Source organism: Motacilla alba, chromosome 19 (genome assembly GCF_015832195.1).
Source record: "Motacilla alba alba isolate MOTALB_02 chromosome 19, Motacilla_alba_V1.0_pri, whole genome shotgun sequence".
Taxonomy (NCBI): Eukaryota; Metazoa; Chordata; class Aves; order Passeriformes; family Motacillidae; genus Motacilla; species Motacilla alba.
In genome coordinates, this window is record NC_052034.1 from 136,111 (window position 1) to 154,658 (window position 18,548).

Genomic DNA, 18,548 nt, shown 5'->3' on the forward strand with positions numbered 1-18,548 from the left:
TTTTCTGCATCTCCTGTATCCCATTGTTCCACAATGGGTAGGGTCTGTCACATCAGAGACACCACTTGCATTGTAGAGCTATAAGGGATCAGTTGTAGCAGCAGGTACACAAATACTACCGTGACCATCCCTCAAGAGGTGAAGGGGATGGCAGCATGCCCCTACCCTCCTGCTCACCACAAGCCAGCCCTGAGGCCCTGCAGCCTGGAGGGATCTCTCATGCCATGCCTCCCTCCTCAGGGTGCCACAGGCTCCCTCTGCTCCTGGGCTGGAGCATGCCTGGCTGCTGGGGGCAGAGGCCAGCCAGGGGTGGGGTGGACGAACCCTGCCACCTGCTGAACCAGCTAATGTAAATCAAACTTACATGGGAAAGAAGGAAACTGAGATCCCAGAGTTTCTCTAAGGATTAGCAAATTAATCTGTGTGTGGAACTGCCACTGAAAATCAAACCCCAATACTTGTCTGGCAATGCTGCTGTTTCTCCTTTAAAAAATGTTTTGGCTAAACAGCTGTTTGGGGTGGAGTTACTGCAACAGAGCCTTTCAGTTTTGGGGTTTTTTCCCTCTCTGCTCTTAGAAGAAGGGATATCCAGCAGAATAAAAAGAAAAATGTCAGGAGAAAGCAAGTTGTGCAAAAATTGGTAAGAGATCGTCACTCCTACAAAGTGGGGATTTCAAGAGTTTCTAGGATTTTCCTTAGTGTTAGCTGGGTTTCCTGTAAGAGAGGCAGCAGAGGAAGAACCACATGGCAGGAGTATGCTAGCCATTGAGTAGGAAACAAAAGTATTTTGTATGCATTTCACATTCCCGAGTTCCTGCTCTTTTACTGCTTTGCTGTGCAGAGGTTTCTTTCACAGCCTTCTCTCCTGCTGCATGTTCTCTCTTTTCAGAATACCACTGTGGGCGATTATGCAGTATCTGGCAGAGAGAGGAGTCAGGGCATGGACGATGGCAAACACAGCAGCTGCCTCAATTGCCCTCCATGACTGATGATTCCTTTTCTTGATATGTTTGCAATTAAGTGATAAAACATTAATTTCTTTGTTCAGGGTAACTGGCCATCTCTCATAGAAGAGAAGACTGAAAGGGGCCATGAGGATCACAGAACCTGGCGTGTTTTGAACGGTAGCAAGGCTATTGGACAAACTCTACAAAAAAAAGATGATTAGCCTTCCCTCTCCCAGAAGAGACCATGCTCCTATCAACGCAGGGACTCCAATGCCACACGTTCCACATCACCTCAAGCTCTTAAAGATTCAGTCTTTTGACATGCTGGTGACCTGTGACTATTGCAACATTCTGCTGCCACTTCCAACCCTTCAGAAACACGAGAAGTGACACACTGGCCTTGGCTTCCTCCGTGCAAAGGGCCATACTTACACAATCACAACTGCTCTCCCGAATGCCCAGGACCCTGTAGCAGTGGGGAACAAAGTGGCACGGAGCTCCTGAGGCGTCCGAAGAGGAGCGCGTCACTGCAGGAGCAGCAGCGCGCCCTCAGCGCCCGCCGGACGCAACCGAAGCCCCCCGAGGCCTAACAGAACTCAACAGAACACGGGCGCCCATTGGCCGGCTCAGCTGCGGTGCCGCCGCCACGCGTCCCACCACCCAATCAGCCTCCCGCTCACGGCCGGCCGCGCGTTTCTCCAGCCAATCACAACCTCTCTTCCAGCTGTCACTCAACTGGCTCTCTCCTCGCTGCGAACTGCCTCTCAGCCCCCCACCGGCTTCCCCTGTGCGGCCCGCCGCTCGGCCTTTCCCACCGGGCCTGCTGGGGAGCTCGGCCCTGGAGACGGCGGGGTGAATTCACCTATGCAGGTGTTCAGCGTGGCTTTAAGTTCGCCGTGGGAAGGGCTGGCTGGGTGCTGGGAATGCTGTGGGAGATGTTTGTGGACAGAAGATAAAGCCCCTTTCTGCTGAATGAGCAGCCACGGGCTAAGCCCTCTCAATTAGAAAACATTAAACCCTGCATTCCATGACTTCAGTGAACCACTGAATCCAGGACCAGCACAAACACCTTCATCTCAGGAAATGGCAGAAATATCCAGGGATAACTGAGGGTGTTTGTCTCCTGAAATGCAAGTGGAAGCTGGTAAGAGTCCAATGGCAGGACAGTTTAACGTGCAGGGAGAGTGGATGCTAACGGGACAGCAAACGGGCAGGAATAGGTGGGTAAAGCGATGATGCACACACCAGCCCTGTTACCCCAAGACCGCTGCACACTGTCTTTGTGCTCCGTCACAGGTTATTGTGAGGGTACGTGGGGTCACAGCTCGTTCTGCACACCAGGACCAAGGTTGCTGTGCCTGAAAAGGGCCACAAAACTGCCTCAGATCACAGCAGGGTCGGGCTTCCAACCCTTCCCTTTGGAGGGGCGGGAGAACCTGGCCTATTAGAGAGGTTTTTCCTCCGCGAAGGCCCGCGGGGTGTTCGGCGCTCGGTATTGCGGCGGCACCGTGTGGCTGTGGGTGACACCGGCACCGTGTGGCTGTGGGTGGCACCATGTGGGGGGCACCGGCACCGTGTGGCTGTGGGTGACACCGTGTGGGGGGCACCATGTGGCTGTGGGTGGCACCGGCACCGTGTGGCTGTGGGTGGCACCGGCCCCATGTGGCTGTGGGTGGCACCGTGTGGCTGATGGGTGGCACCGTGTGGCTGTGGGTGGCACCGTGTGGCTGTGGGTGGCACCGGCACCGTGTGGCTGTGGGTGGCACCGTGTGGCTGTGGGTGGCACTGTGTGGCTGTGGGTGGCACCGGCACCGTGTGGCTGTGGGTGGCACCGTGTGGCTGTGGGTGGCACCGGCACCGTGTGGCTGTGGGTGGTACTGTGTGGCTGTGGGTGGCACCGGCACCGTGTGGCTGTGGGTGGCACCGTGTGGCTGTGGGTGGCACCGGCACCGTGTGGCTGTGGGTGGCACCGTGTGGCTGTGGGTGGCACCGTGTGGCTGTGGGTGGCACCGGCACCGTGTGGCTGTGGGTGGCACCGGCACCGTGTGGCTGTGGGTGGCACTGTGTGGCTGTGGGTGGCACCGTGTGGCTGTGGGTGGCACTGTGTGGCTGTGGGTGGCACCGTGTGGCTGTGGGTGGCACCGGCTCCCCCGCGCAGGGCCGCGGCTCGGTGTCGGGCGGGAGGAGAGCCGGGAGCAGCCTGGCCAGCCCGGGCGCGGGGCCATTCGGTAATTCATAACGTCAGGTCCCAGGTGGGTCAAAGACAACAACATCTGGAAAAAGAGAGCAGCGAGCCAGGTGTCCATGGCCTGGAGCATTATGCAGCCCCCTGGCATGCTCTGGTGCCTTGTGTGCAGGTGTACCAGCTGCCAGGAGTCTGTCTCAGTACCAAGAGAGCCTCCAAAACAAAACACATCTCTGATGGATCTTCAAAACGCCTGTAAGCAATCTGTCTCTGTACTTCTCCCAGGGTGAGGAGATGGCTGTTAGCATCTGATGCCACCCCAAATGTCGCTCTTGGGCTGGATGTGCTGCCCAGCGCAGCGACCCTGCTCCCAAGCTCGGCGTGTTCCTTGGGGACAAACCAAGGCTCCTCGGTTTTGTGAGTGGCCTCTGTCTAAAGTGCCTGGTCCTGGTGGGAGGGTGGAGGGCCGTTTCGTTTGCAGAGCGGCGCGACTGCATGAAAGCAGCAGTTCCCACACGTCTGCAAAGCTGAGGCCCAGGGTCCATAAGGGATGCGGGTAACAGGGTACCACGAAGTTCAGGCTGAGAGAAAAGCAGCGCTTGTCGGTTTCCAAATTCCCAGATGTGTTCGCTGTGCCAATGCGCGCGCTTCGGTCACTAGATGGCAATAAAGACCCAACGTGCTCTTCCCTGGGCAGCAGGGGAGGATCGTAGAGCTCGGCCTGGATTTCCCCAGGAGATGGAACTGGAAGATACTAGAGAAGCCAAGAACGTAAGTGTGCCGTCGTTCTGCTCGGTAATGAGGATTTGTTTTGTGTCTGTTTCTTTAGAAAAATAGATAGGCTGTATTTACCAAGCACAAAACTGTTATCGATTAAAAACATATTTCTGTGCACGAAAAGGAAGCTCAGACTTACCAGGACAGGTACTCAGAGGACATGGCATCATACTCCTGAAGCACTGCTGAAGTTTCAAATACTCTGGGATTTCAGTGTTTTACCCTGAAGCTTAAGACACATTTTTATACTTTGGCAGTGGCAGGAGGCAATCCATTTCTGTATGACCCTCCTTCCCTAGTAAATCCTTACCTATATGCCTCTCCATACAGGATTTTTTTTAAACAATCCTTTATTGTAGTGACAATTTTAACACCAATCTCTGAGGCACCAGAATGAAGAAAACCTAGTATTTCTCCCTTTCCTAGGTGCTGTGTGCTGGTGACTGCATCTCACTATGCTGTGTGCATATTAATTTTGTTCAAAGGTTAATCTCATTTGAAGGCAGGATTTTTGTGTATATACAAAACATTGCAAAGCCAGCTGGCATATCCTACTCCCAAACACTGTTGTGATTCAAAAGCAGTGTTATGGGAAGCAGAAGGAACTAAATGAGGAAATTAAACTGACAATATACCCTGAAGTGAGCTGATAGGGAGAAGCTGAATGACCTATTTTTGAATTTGCCCACTGCTGCTTCTCAGTGGTTCTGTTGCAAAAGACAATGCAGGATCTCATTGTCTTACTGTTGTTTTCTATGAGCGTGGATTTTCAATAATCCAGAGGGTAAAAGTCATCTGTTGAGCCAACACAAGGCCCCCACACCGCCTCAGCATGTTAAAACAAACAGCATGTATTTTATGAACAATGCCCAACTATGTAACTTGGGTAGTACCTCATAACTGACATCTCTTCATTTGCTGCTGAAGGTCTTTCTGGGTGTCTTGAATTGAGTTGCATTGGGATAAAATTTGGCAGAAACTTGAGCTCAAGTGCTTTTTTTGACTATTTAGAAAAAGCTCTGCAAAAAGTAAACTACTAGAGAGATGACCAGGACCATCTTCTCCTATGGTACATGAACACATTACCCTGAAAATCAGAAGGAAATGCAGTAAAAGTGCAAGTAACCAGCAGGAGAGGTTGAGTGAACTAAGGTAGGCAGAAATGTCTCAAGACAAACCTTGCAGAGGCTGCAGAGTAGAAGCAAATTCATCCCTGTGCTGTGGAAACTGCATAAATAGTGGGGACTCTGTTGTCCACCACATTCTAAAATCTAGAACAGAAGTGGCAAAAATAGTTACATTGGAGTTCCAGATGAGAAGCCTGAAAAATGGAGATGTAGCTTAAATCTCCATAAGATTGCTCTGAACTCCTTTTTTAAAAATCTACCTACATGAGAGAGAGGGAAAAAAAAAAAAAAAAAAAAAAAAAAAAGAAAGAGAAGGAACTGTAGAAAAATTAGAGCTGGTGCTCATTCTTGATTTCAGAACTGACCTAAATGACTTTGATCTCTGCAAGCAAACCTTCTTCACACATACCTGCAAGTGCTGCTGCTACCCTGCACACAGCATTTTACTGTCAGGCAATTATAAGCTACAACTGTGATGCCACTTCAGCGTCAGTGTTTGCCCTTTTAATTTTCTCTGTTGCTATGGCAGCAACAAATGATTGCGATCACTGTTTATATTGCAGTCCGAGTCACATCAATAGAAATCTTGGAAACTAAAGACTAAAAATCTGAGTTATCTGTGTAATGCATGTGTTGTTGTACATAGAAGGTTGTTTGGAATAACCAGGATTCTTTGAAATCTTTTTTTCCTGTAGCATTTGGAAAATTCCTGTAACTAATGGTTGTAAAATAATAATTTACATTTAATATGTGCTTACTCAGTGCTCTTAAGGTAACTGGACAAGATTTCTTTTAGACTGTTTCCTATATCATTGAAAACAAATATTTTACTGGCCTTTCTGGTGTTGAAAAAAGGCTACTTTATCTTTTTTGCACACTTTATTAATCATAGTAGTGCATTAGGTCTGAGATAATACATCTTTTAAAAGATACTTCAGTACTTTCTCTCACATTGTTTTGTCTATTTAGACTGTCCAGGCTGGGGCCTCTGCTGGAGCACTGCTCCCAGTCCACCCCAGCATCAGCCAAACAGACAGCAGAGCCGGCAGGGTGTGATTTCACCTGCAGCCCCTGCACCTACCATGCCCTGAGCCACTCCTGCATCTGCCCTGCAGGTGTGGGGTGCCCAGCACAGCTGAGCTGCAGGGCTGAGCCTCGCAGGACTGGGACTCCTTTGCTGGGTGATATGACTTTTCTTAGGGAAAGTTCAATCTCAATGGGAGAGCCCAGGAAGGCAGTGTGCTCTTTAAATGACCCCAATGCACACTGGCTGTATTGAAGAAAAAAGCCATTTCCTCATGACTAAATCTCATTAAAAAAACAATTTTCCAATCAATTACAATGCAATTTAGCTGCTAACTGTTTAATTATCAAAAAAGAGGCTATTTTGTTCTCCCTTCTTGTATTTATGAGCCATGCTTTAAAATTTCATCTTCAGAGTTTTATATGGAGGAATGTGACTCCTCTATTGATGCAATTATAGTAAAATTACAACTTTCACTTCAATGTATTGTATTAGTTCAAGGAAATATTGTTTGCACAGAAGCTTTTGAAATAGGAGAATCATTGATTTCTAGAAGAGCTTGAATCTTTATTGTTATTTTCATGCACTATGAAAAATGCATTATCTTAAGTAGATTTTATTAGAGGAGCATTGGGGTTATTTTGTTTGTTTGTTTACTTTTGTTTTTTTAATCTTGTGTAAGAGTTTTACTCCTGGAAACATGCTGAAACTAGAGCAAGGTTCCTCTTGAAAAAAGAACTTGTGTCTGGAGAGACTGAAAAGGGATATTGCAGGGGTGGTTCATGAGAGCTGGGATATGGGCCTGGTTGTGATGTCCTGTCTGGCAGTGAGTGCCTTGGTGGAGCACACAGGGCTCTGTTTTGAAAACAGGAAAACATTCAAGTAGCAGGGCTGACAAGTCTTGCAATTTTTATTTAAAATCTTGCAATGCTTGCTGTTTCTCCTCAAAGCTCCAGTTCCCAGAGTTATCTGAGAGGGAGAGCTGAGACATGAGGGGGTAGGAGGGCTCCTAATTAGGAGGTAATTAAATAGGCATTTCTCCAAGCTGTCATGGGCATTAAAATGAAGTTTAATGATGACAGTGACTGGATGCCTACTTTTTGTTCCCCCTTCTCTCACAACTTTTAGATTATTGCAGGAAATTTGTTACATAAAACTCCTACACAGGTCAAGACCCCCATCACTGCTCCTTGGCGTGTCATGATTGCTTTGCTCATGTTTGTGTGCCCTTGTGCATGTCTGGTCAGTTTTAAAATTATAGTGCAGAAATAATACCAGATACGATAATTATTAATCTGCTCTTTATGTAATAAAATTTTCAAAAGCCTCTAATTGTTTTAGGAATAAATTATCAGTTCATAGCTCTTGCACTTCACAAATCTCACTATTATACATTTAGGGAAAAAAAAAAGCTGCTTTTATGAGGAATGTCTGTTTTCCTTTTTTGCACATGTCTGTGTGGCTGTTGTTTATTTCCGATGTGTCTGTGTCTGGAAGGTTCTGTTTATGAGCACAGTGGTATGGCACAGGTAATTATTTATTGATCTAGCTCAAATGATTAACGATTCAGCTTTAACAATTCTGTTCTATTACTGTGCATATAGAGCATTGAAGTAATTAAAGCAGTTTGATTGCTTTGAGAAAGGTGAGACTTAACACACGCGCACACACACACACACACACACACACACGTTGCAGTGTCCCCTGAGGATGACACTCCTAAAGCCCGGGTGCAGCCCAGCCTGTGCACTGAAGGAGCCCTGTGCTGGCTGCAGAGCACTGAGTTGGGAAAGGCACATACAGCTTTCAAAGGGAGCTTTGGGGGCAAGTTCCCTCATGAAACTCCACTGCTGGAGTTTAAATATTGACTGGAAAGACAGAATTGCTGGTCACAATGCTCTGCAGGCTTATTCTCAGTTTTCCAGTTTCAGGGAGTGAGTCATCCTCTTTGTGTGAGTGGATGAGTCCTGTGTGCAGCACCAGGATGAAGCAGCTGCAAGATCTGAGATGCAGCCATCAGAATGTTTGCCGTGGAGCTGAAGGGGACAGCTGTGAGAGCTGCCCCTGGCTCTGAGTGAGAAGAGAGCTGTGGTTTGCAGGTTCATTCTAGCTGAATGATGAGGACCACCCCCTGAGCCTCTGCTCTGGCAGGGCTGGGCCGGGTCCAGGCAGAAGCCCTGTCCCTCCCCATGATGCTGATGATTGCACAGGGGCCATTGGCCTCCTCTGCCATCACTACTGGGGGAGCTGTGGTGGGATTGTGAGGTGCTGGGGAAGGTATCGCGCTCCACACCAGCACCAGGCACCAAAGGTGCTTTTTAACTTCATCTTATGCTGTTTCTGAGGAGTGGAAACAAATTTGGAAGGTGAAATGAGTCCAGCAAATGGATTTTTCCTGTGAAATATGACTTTTATCTCTGCTAAGCCTACCTATTTAGATTATAAAGCTGAGGATTTAAATGGTTTGTTCCAGTTTCTCTGCTACCAAATGCCTGTTTAAATAAAAGGTTTGCTAAATAATTCATATAAATATTATTCAATAATTGATAAATGTTGTAATAAGGATTGAAGCCTAACCCAGTAAAACTCCAAATGCCTTTATGTTCTTTATTAGCTAATTCTGTTGAGGAAAGTACTGTTTCTGTGTGCAGGTTTTTGGGTTGGTTGTTTGTAGTTTTTTTGGTTTTTTAAAAATTGTTCGTTGTTTTCTGTTAATTTGCTTTCTTTGTCCCCTTTCAACTGGCCTCACAGGAAGCAGGGATTAGTGATTTGGTATCAGTAACAAGCAAAGCCATGACTCAGAAGAGGCACCAGGCTTACCTGGTCTCCGCTGTGCTCAGCCTCCGCACAGGCACAGCTCAAGGGCCCTATTTGGACCAACTTCCCTCTAAAACTGCAGGAGTCAGCCCATTGGTGAGGTGTCTCTTTGGGTCATTGAATAAAAGGGGCGGAGGTGTTTCTGTCTGTTGGAGGATGTCAGCTCAGCTTGGCTCCGTGGGGAGGCAGTCCTTGACAGCTCCTTTCCATCTCCCTGTCCCATGGCGCTGCAGTGGAGGTCAGAGGGGCTCCTGATGCAGTTCCAATCCCTGCTTTGCAGCTGATCTCTGCATCAGTGTTCAGGAAAGCTGAAGCAGGTCCTGCTCAAAGTGAGGTCACTATGCATATTTTAAAACACTTTAGATCTCCTGCAGATGTTTTCATTCAAAGATAAATTAGCTTTCATCTGCTGTGGAGGAATAAGGAATGACAATTAAGGCCATTTCTGAATGAGGGCCTTCAAGTAAGCATCTTGTGCATCCGTTTCACATTTTTTAAAGATTTGTGTCTGGCTTCCCAGCTGCCAGGTGCTGGGAGTCTTGGGGGTCTAGAGGCACAGCAGTAGCTGTAACTCACCTGTATCTGTTACTGGTGTATTGAAAGCCTGCTTTGCAAGAATGCGCAAGCAATTGATTTGGATGGTAAATTGGTTTTCCAGTATGAAGTCATCACTACAAAAAGAAAGTCACAGAATACTTAGGGTTGGAAAATGGGTCTGAAGAACTGAGAGGAATGCAAGAGGCAAGAAGGAGAGAGCAGGGTTGGTGGCTGTTGTACTGGGCTCAAAAAAGAGAGCAACTATTTCTGGTTCTGTTACCAGAAATTCTCAGTGAGGACTGTGATGCTTGGCAGCACTTTGAAAAAAAAAAAAAAAGCCAAAAAAAGGTGTAGGGAGTAAACCCTTTCAAGCTATAACATTTCTCTAGGACAGAACAAAGAGCCATTGGATTTCCAGGTTTGGTGATGTACACTGGGGTAGGCAGGCATATGAGATGGCAAGCAGAAGTGTGTGTATATAAATATATCAACTTGCCTGTGGTTTTTTTGAGTTGAAATGATGAATTTTCAGAGCAAATTATTAGCCAAAATTTCACTGAAATGCCTTTCTGCTCAAGTGAGTAATGCAGGAAATATTATTAGCAATAATTACATGCCTGACTTGGATTTACAAAACCACGATTACATTATATATAGTTTGGAACGACTTTGATGAACTTGTTCATTTTGTGCTGTCAATTTAGAGAAGACAAGAACCATTTGTTTATGAAAATTTGCCATAAATAAACAATGAGACAAGACCTAGATTTATGGCTTAATATTGTAACTGGGTTTTGCTGAAGAAAAAGTAGTCCCTTGAAAGAGCAAACTTATAGTTATTTGTGTACACAAGGAAGGTGCAGCATATTGCAGATGGCTCATGAACTGCCTGTCAGCTTGTTTGGGTGGGAATTGCATTCACTGGGAAGATAAAAAGTTCACAGAACCCATTGCAGATGATATATAAAGAGTAAAAAATGTAAAGGCTTCTGTGTATAACTGCATGCAGACACTCACTGAGTGAGGTCAGTGGAGCAGTGCTCCTGCTTTCCTGGCCGGACCACATGCAGTGAGTCGCAGACTGGTTGGTGAGGAAGGATTTAATTATCTTGTTTTCAATGCCAATGCCTCTAGAAAGGGCACTCTGTCCTGGGGGTCCCTCCCAGCCTGGGGAAATTACTGCAGCGCAGGACAAAAAAGCCTCACAGGAAACATTTCATCTGTGACCTGTTGCAATTTCTCTTTCAAGCTATTGGGAAGTTCCAATTTTCTAAAATGAATTTTTTCTTGTTCTAGGAAGTGCAGAGGTGATCCACAGTCAGAGGTTTGTTCCAGCTATTGGGGAAAGGGTTCATCGTTCATCTGTGTGTTAAAATTTTGCATGTCCTGAAGTTCTGGGTGCAAAGAACTTCCCAAGGAAATAGAGTGGGAAAGAAATCTATGCCTGCAGAAGCCATGAAGGTGAGCTGTCAGAGCAACCTCTGCCCTTGGACATCCAGCCTGTTCCATCATGTCCCCGTATTTCCATTATTTTCACAGCAAAGCCACCTCCAGGGCTGTGGAGAGACCCGTGTCAGCCTGGAGGCTGCAGTGCTGGGATTCCTGGCCGCTCCAGGAAGCTGCTGAATTCCAATATGTTCTCCCATATGTTTTAACACTTTTGCATTTCTTCCATCTGTTTATGGGAAATTTGAAGGAATTTAATGGTCTTTTCTAGGGTTATTAAACCAACAGCTGTTGTCACTAATAGAGGACATACTTTATGGCAGTGTGCAGATTCCAGTGATAAATCCAGCCCTACCACCCTATATTTCTTTTTATGAATGCAGCATTTTTATTGAAACTGAGGTTATGAATACAGGCAGTTCTTAAACTATTATTTTATGATATAGCTGTGGCATAAAAATAGGAATTTTTTTCTTCTCCTCTGTTTCCTGAGTGCTTTTACTATGAAATACATTTTATGCTGGGTAAGACAGAAATATTTTTTGTTCCCATTTTCCTTCCTTCTCCTGTTTTTGTTCTCCCTGACAAAAAGCAAACTGAAAAACTGAGAAAAAGATGCTCAGAAGAATGGAATACATCACAATTGAATAACCATTTTTGGTGATGCAGAATGCAATTACCCTCCAGTACACTAAACTGATGGTGACTTTTGCTGTATTTGGGTAGTTTTTGCTTTCTGTTTGTCTTACTATCCTGAAGACTGTAAATATCTGCTTGGATATATGTTATGTCTAATTACACACTATCCTGTTTTTCAAAACTGTCACTTTATTCTCCATAGTGAAGAGCTTTTTTAACTACATCACTCTGGTTTTTTCCTATTTTTTAAATGGTAACATAACCCAAAACAATAATTACAGTTTTGAGCTCAGTGAAATACCTGATGTAAGGTAATTATATTTTATGTACTTGCATAGTGGTCCCATATCTAATGATTTCAATATCTTTTCCTGAATATTTACTGTTCCCTTGGAGGCTTTCAGAGCCTCTGGTATCTGTGAGTGGCAAGGCACCAAGGACAACATAGTGGGACCGTAGTAGATTCCTCTGTCTCATGGTTTAATGTGTTGTAATGAAAGCAAATAACAGCAGAAAAACAGTCCGCTAACATCACTCTCAAAGTATTTGAGGTACTTTAGCCATTGTTGAAGTTGTATATAAACTGCCAGGAGTCTTCTGATGGATATCACTTAGGAGTAATCACTGTATTTGTGTCATTAAAAAACAAAGCACAAGACAAAATAGTTTTTCATCTTTACTGAAACGCATTTTAAAATTAATTGGTTTACTGGCTTGAAAGCTTCATAAATTGGATTAGAATCCCATATATATATATGTATACTGGCTACAGGTAATAATGGGTGATCTGGCCTGTTTGTTATCTTTTGATTGATTTTCTCACCTACATTTTAATTAAAATAATCCCTGCACTGACATCATAAGCAGAGGTGGCCATAAGCTGAATGATTCTCTCTGCCCTGCAAGAAGATTTGGGCTCAAGTTACCAAGTTAAGAGGGATTTATCAAACCTGTACAAAATGCATATATTGGAGCCTGAATTAATTAGCATGGAAATGAGTGAGCACAGTTAAATACATATGTCTTGTTAGTATTCAACATTGCTACCATGAGATGAAAGAATAGGAAATGAGAAAGATGGAATGAGTGATAAGAGGAAGCAAAAAACCAGATGTTCCTTAATCTGTGGTAGTGATTCATGACAGTTTCCTTGTATCATATATATGTCCAAGGGCTTCTGTCTATATTAGAGGTAATTAATAAATTATTATGCATCTATCTAAGGGTTTTATGCTGTCACTTAGCACTGCAAGTATGTGCCTTCTTTGTGAAATGGAAGCAATAACTGAAGTTTAGGGATCTTCTTACACTTTGTTAAAAATACTTCTCTTTTTTTGTTTTATTTTTGTTTGTTTGGTTGGTTGGTTTTGGTTGTTTGTTTTGTTTTTTTTTTTCTCAGCCAAAACTCAGTGTTAAAAGTAGCAATCCTTTCCCTGAAGGGGAGGGGCTCATATATCATGATTGTGAATATCCTGTAACTTCATGGGTATATGGATAATGAGATAGACATACAGTGACACAGAGGGATGAATTAAACACTTGACATTCACCTGTGCAGAGAAGAATCCTGACCTGGAATATCAAATGGAAATGAAGTAGAATTGAGCCCATGTAAAGTTTCAGCACTGGTGAGCTTTCAAGAGCAATATTTACTGCTCTTTTGACAAGCTGGACTTGTAGCCTCATTCAGTTCAAAGGAGAAGGAAAGCAAAAGGAAAAATGTCTTTAAAGAGCAGCAGGGACTTTGGATTATTTATTCCTTACAGCATTTCTTCTCAACCAGAACTTTTCTGTGGTTGCTTCAGGCTGAGTTTTAAAAATTGGGGTTTTCAACGTTATTTTCTGCTTCCTAGGGAACTCAATTGGAAGCATATTTTCTGGCAAAAGTGTGAACCTTGGGAAGATGGTAAGAAAGACGCTTGTTCCCGAGGAAGTAGGGACCCCTCTTCCCTGCTGCTGGTGCCTGTGCCTTCTGCCCCTGGCTGGCAGCATTCCCTACAGCACCGACAGACTTTGCCAATGTAGTGGGACTCTGAGTTCTGATCTCTGCCGGACTGAGGGACATTAATTGCCCAAACAGCCCGTGGCCAAGAGCTCCTCCTTGTAGTCAGGCAAGTGCCTGGTGCTCCTGCCCTTCCCCAACATTTTCATAGTCCTTCCCTCTTTTAAAGTGAGTTTTAATCCCCAGCATTGTCACGTTTGTGAGGAAAAGTTGCATAAGATTAACTGCATTTCAGGAATGGAGGATCCACCCTGAAAGGGAAGACTGCCTTTGAAATACATCTGGTCTTGGTAATGTTTTCAGAGTAGCGCTTACAGCATTTTCACTATCGAGGTGACAGTGATTGAAAGATAGATTACTGCAACTTTGGCATTTATATTTTGACTGAGAAAAGGTCAAAATATAGTCACTTCTTCATGGAGTCTTTTTTAGAGTGGTGGAATGGCATGGAAAAGTCACATTGTCTTTCTGATAGTGTCACCAGTGTTTTGATTACCGCAAGTTTAACCTGCATTGTCGAATGAAACACAAATCGCTTCAGAAGAAACTAGTCTAAAGTGCCGGAGATCAGCAGAAAGATTTTCCTTGATTTCACTAGTTCTGGGATCTAGTCTAATTGAAACATCAAGAAAAGGATAAATTGTTGCAATTATTAAGAAACATACTGGGAAAGGATCACTATAAACTTACTACAGCTGTGTCGCTTTCTGTTGTGTATCATGTAAGCATCTGCTTTGCCGAGCTGCTTGTCATGAGGTTTTTCTGCTTGACTGTCTTGGGAATCAGCAGAATGAGCGGGTAAGTGCAGATTTGCAGGTCATCACTAGATCAAAAGGACTTTGAGTTACTATTCCCTTTGAACTGAAAGGTCTGAGACTTCCTGCTCTTTTACACTGTAGCAGGTCTATTAACGCTTGACTTCTGTACCTCAAACATTATCAGAATGATAAATTCCTTGACAGCTGCTTGCTCAAATTTTTAACCATCGTGTTCTAGAGAGTTGTTGAGAGGTACTTGATGTAGACTGTATAATGTATAATGCCTCTTGCTGCAGGTGAGCAGGATTGTTCTGTTATTTTCATTTGAATAAAATGCGGCGGTCCTGTTGGAATCATTTGCATAGACAAGGCTTGAACTGGAGTTAAGATCCCGAGGTCTGATTTGAGTTGCTCTGAATTTGAGTCTGTTCATAGAGCAGAAGCTTGCTTCTTCGATTGAGATGATGCTTCTGACTTTCTAGAAGCCATTTTCTTGTATGAATGCTTAGCTGTAATTTAAGACATGCATTTGTTTTCAGTAGTAGTGTGAGTGACTTGGAGCATAATCCTGACAGAGTTTGATGTTTAACACGTCTAAATGCCTCTGAAAAGAGCCCTATAATGTTAATGTTCACTGCTTTTCCCCTCTTGTTACCTCTTTACCTGATCTCCTTAGTCTGACCTTCCTTAGACTAAATTGTTCTCTCACCTGTTTTTCCCAAGCAATTTTGAGACCACAGATCATTGCCCTCTGCATTCTCTCCAGTTGATATTTTGCAGCAACATCATGAGTGGATTCACATTCCATCTATAATTCACGATGATCATAGATTCCTTCCACTAGGATGCTGCACTGGCATGTTTCTTACCCAGTGTGTTTGTCCAGCCTGTTATTCTTGCCTTTTCCCTATTGACTGACTGAGGGCAGCAGGGGGAGCAGAAGAAGCCTTGGTGCTGTGCCTCAGTGTTCAGAAATAGTTGAGATGCCCCTGTGCTATGAGTGCTGCTTTGGCCACAATTCTAGCACAGCGCCATTTGTGTTTAGGGTGTCACTTTTCCATGTCCTAAGAGGATCCAGAGTGAATAATGGACAAGACTTTCTGTGTCTCTTGTATGCTTCTGCCTGTGACACACTTACCGTGTTAAGCATTGCAGGTAATGAAAAGACATGAATATGGTTACAGAGGTGTGATGTTCCCAGACACCCTGCTTGTACCACGCAGGATGATGTGACCTCCTGCCTCTTCCTCCTTGTGAACCTCCCTCCTCAGAGGAGGAAGAGGGCTGTTCCCAAAATAGCAGTGGCTGAACAAGAGAGTGGCTTTGATTTGTGATCCTGAAAAGCAAAGAAATACTGGGCAGGGTGTCCTTTGTGTTCAGCATAAATGTGCTTGCCAAAGAATTGCTTTCAAGGCTGAACTGTTAGCTGAGGATTTATCTGCAGCACTGTCATACAGATGTGTTGAAGTTTAAAGCCAGGTATTGCCAGTATTATCTCAGCACAGGAAAAATAGGTAATTCACAGGGTATTTGGCAAATGGTTTGCCACATGAAGTTTCCCATATCTGTATAAACACAGCTGACAACATCTAAGAACTAGTTTTAGAGGGCAAGACACAGTTGCTCTAGTAAACACAGCTGTTGGAGCACATGGCTTGGCTTTAATTAAACTGTTCCTGAGCACAGGGACTGGGAGAAGGCAGCCCATGAGTGTTGGTCGCACAGGGGTAAGAGTATTTTCTAGAGGTTTTTTTCCTTCCACCAGGGACTCTGTTCTGCTGATGGATATAATATTCTAGATATGGGCCACTGCTCTTCAGATGGCAGAAAGGTGTGTGTAAATGTCACATCTGAACATCTGAAACAGCAATTCCACCAGCATTCTTTAGTTTACCAAGTATGTATGTAAAGAGGCAATGTTTCCTGATCTCTTTTTTATGCTTGGTTTTGTTCTAGAAGGGTTAGGGAAGCTAATTAGTTTTCCCATCCCTCTGATCCTGCTCATGAAAAGAGGAGAACAGAACCATGGTGTGATGTGCCTTGGGGCAAGGATTCAGCAGTATTTTGGTAGGCTGCAGAACCCCATTTTTCAGTGCAGGAATAGGAGTAATCAGGAACTCTGATTACTCTTGGGTAAAGGGCAAGAAGACACAGAAACTAAGACACAGCTGATTTGATAAATTTTACAATTTACTGCAAACATTAATATCCAAGACAAATTCAGATACTTTTTGCTTATGCTGAGAGCACCCTCAGATCACCAGTCAGTGTTCTGAACAGAAATCCATGGAAAGGATGGAGCCACCTCAGCACTTCTCCACACCCCCATGGAGGGCTCTTCTCTGAGCACACTGCAGCCTGCAGCTGGTGATGTGGCTTGTATTGTCTAAAAAGAAATGTGAACACCAGCATCTCCTGCTTACAAAGACGTGCCAGTTGAAGACAAGCTTTGCTCTTTCCTTAACATGTCTTCAGTCACAGACAAGATGCTGTTTTAGTGACATCACCAGGACACAAGCAGTGTCATGCTTGTGGGTTGTCTTTGCTCCAGCTGCACACTGTGACTCAAGACCATTAAACCAGGGAGGAAGATGTTAATCATCACAGGAATTTTTGTGATTTTATTCCCCAAGGCTTTAAAGGGTAGCAGGAAAATTGGAATTTCAGAACCACTCAAAGCCCAGCTAAGCACAAAGTCACACCATCAAATTTTCAAGTCAATTAACACAGTAGGAGGGAATTGTGCACTAATGAAAGTGTCTCTTGTTTAAACACCTCAGTGAAAACTGGGCTCTGAAACTGAGCCTGAACTTTTACTTTGCCCCCATTTACTGGCTCTCCACAAGTCACACTTCATACTTACACAAATATTTTTTGACATTTTAGTAATGGAGTAATATCTATGGAGTGATGTCTACCTAAAGCAACTAGTTGAATAATTTTCCAGATGACATTTAACACTTTACGAGAGTGACTCCAAGTGCAGCCAGAGTGGCTGGGCTCTGGTGACATACCAGGGAGGAAGGGCATTATGCATCAGCTCATTCACTACAGTCTGTGCACCTTTCTCACACTGTCTTACCCAGAGACATTGCAGACAACAAATACTCAGACTATTTGTTTATTTCCCTACAGACAAAGAATTTACTATTGATGAAATTCAAAGAAAACACAACTGACCAAAAATACTAACTTGTTTCCAAACTCAGGAAAACTTGTTACAGGGCCCAGTTTCTGGGATGGAACCAGTACTTCAGAAGTTGTATGGAGTGACATGGAAATGAGCATCTTGGCCAAGCCCAGTGAGGTAATTTGACTTACATTGTTTTCATTGGTCTTTGAGTCACATTTTAAAATTTTGAGGAATAAACGTTGGCTCTGTCTGTTGCTTCCCACTGGCCACTTGGCTGATCCTTGGATCTGATCCTCATTTGTATGAGCTAATATCTATCTCTTGCTGAACTCAGCAGAGCCTGCAGATGGTCTAAGTCTTTGCATTTGAACAATTATATCAAAGCATGACACTTTCTTCTGAGACTGGTTTTGCAGGGAATTTTTGTTAGGCTTTTTTTTTTTTTTTTTTTTTTTTGTCACAGAGATGATTCAATTATGCCATTGAATTTACCCAATGGAATCAGAAGATCTTTCCACTAATAGCCATCTGTGTTTTGTATCCTTGCATCCACTAAAATTCTTCATTCTTCTTCTTTTTCTAGCATTGGAATAATCTATGAAACACTGTCTGCCATTAGGTGAAACTGAGTAAGGAATAGTTCCTGCAGCTGCATCTTGTTTTCCAGAAAGCTCAAAGGCAGAGAAGATACATTGATGCATATGTAAGAGATGCATCCTCCAACCATAGCAGGAGTTAAAAACATAAGGCAGAGCAATAAATCCTGTACTTGGAGCAGTCAGGAAGTATGGGCACACCCATACCAATTTTGTTTCACAAATTGAAAATCTTAGCAGAGTCATCAGGCTTATACCTACTAATTTGATCATTATGTCCTTTTTATTGTTGGAAAAAGGACCTACAATGTAGGTATTATCATCACATATTGCTATTATGAGATTTAGATGGTCACTGTGGGATAATAATTCACACCTTGCTGGGACTTGAAGCTAAAGTCTATTATGCAAGTTTCTTCTGTGAGGTTTGGAGATTGATAGCACATTGAGCTCATGTGTTTGCTGAGTGGAGTGTGAGGCAGGGACTGTACTCCAGTGGGGTACCTTGAGCGAGGTGCTTCACCACTGCAAGTCCTTCATGGAGCCCTTGTGCTTGCTGA

The 18,548-nt window shown here is 44.1% G+C and overlaps 1 long non-coding RNA gene across 1 annotated transcript; it reads left to right on the plus strand.

Moving 5' to 3' along the window:
* Window positions 1-3,072: 3,072 nt before the first annotated feature.
* On the plus strand, window positions 3,073-17,812 carry LOC119709947. Its single transcript, XR_005259460.1, has 3 exons — window positions 3,073-3,387; window positions 3,754-3,903; window positions 10,711-17,812. It is a non-coding gene; the product is annotated as an uncharacterized LOC119709947 (long non-coding RNA).
* The last annotated feature ends 736 nt before the right edge of the window (window positions 17,813-18,548 follow it).